This window comes from Antrostomus carolinensis, unplaced genomic scaffold (assembly GCF_000700745.2).
Source record: "Antrostomus carolinensis isolate BGI_N321 unplaced genomic scaffold, ASM70074v2 scaffold15174, whole genome shotgun sequence".
Classification (NCBI taxonomy): Eukaryota; Metazoa; Chordata; class Aves; order Caprimulgiformes; family Caprimulgidae; genus Antrostomus; species Antrostomus carolinensis.
Genome location: NW_010311552.1, coordinates 50,015 through 50,925, shown reverse-complemented (window position 1 = coordinate 50,925; position 911 = coordinate 50,015).

The following is a 911-nucleotide window of genomic DNA, read 5'->3' as shown; positions in this document are numbered from 1 at the left end:
TAGCAGAAAGACTAGGCTTGGGAGAGTCCAGTTGCTGTCTCGCTTCTTAATTGCTCAATCCCAGGCAAATGTTTGTCCTTGTTCAAAATTTTTCACCTCTAAAATATAGGTAACTTTCATGATCTGCAGGAAGTTTGATCTCTGTCTTTATAAGTAAAATTAATTAAACCTGGCTTTGTAGAAATCTTCAGGACAGGGTCTGCACTGAGTGATGGGTAAAATTTCTCTCTGGAAAAGTTGCTTGCTCTGCCTTCCTCACTTTCCTCTGCAAAGCTAAGACTGTGCTACGGGGTAGCTCAGGACACAGATCTGTCTGAAAAAAACTGAAAAACAAGCAAGCCTTTTCACAGCCAAACCAGTTCCCTGATTTTTTCCTCACTGTGTAACCTCAATATTGTACCAGTATTGCTGAGAAGAAAGAAGACAGCCGGTAATTCATATTTAAGAATTAATTTTGATTGCTAATAGTATAATAGTTTTCATAAATTAAGAACACTCTAACAGGCTTAACACATTTCTACTCAGTGTTATTTACTATTGACATTCATTCTTAAAGTCGCATTTGAGAACAGCTTGGTTTGCTTATGTTCTTGTTTTCTTGACAACTCATTTGCCTAATTGCTATTTAACTGCAACATTCACGTTCATGATATTGAAAAACAAAAACAAAAGAAAAAACAAGGAATGATGAATTTCTTTCCATTAAATCCACTTTTTTCCTGTAACAGGCCAAAACATTAGTCATCCTTTTCCACTGAAAAATGTAATGTCTTCTGTTACTGTCTCTTACCATGTCAGTCATAAGGGTTTTGGACACTTGTTTGATGAGATCAGCTTTGGGACCTTCTTTAATGCAAAAGAAAAATGGAACTTCACAAGCCTCTTGACCAACAAGCTACAGAGTTTTTCCA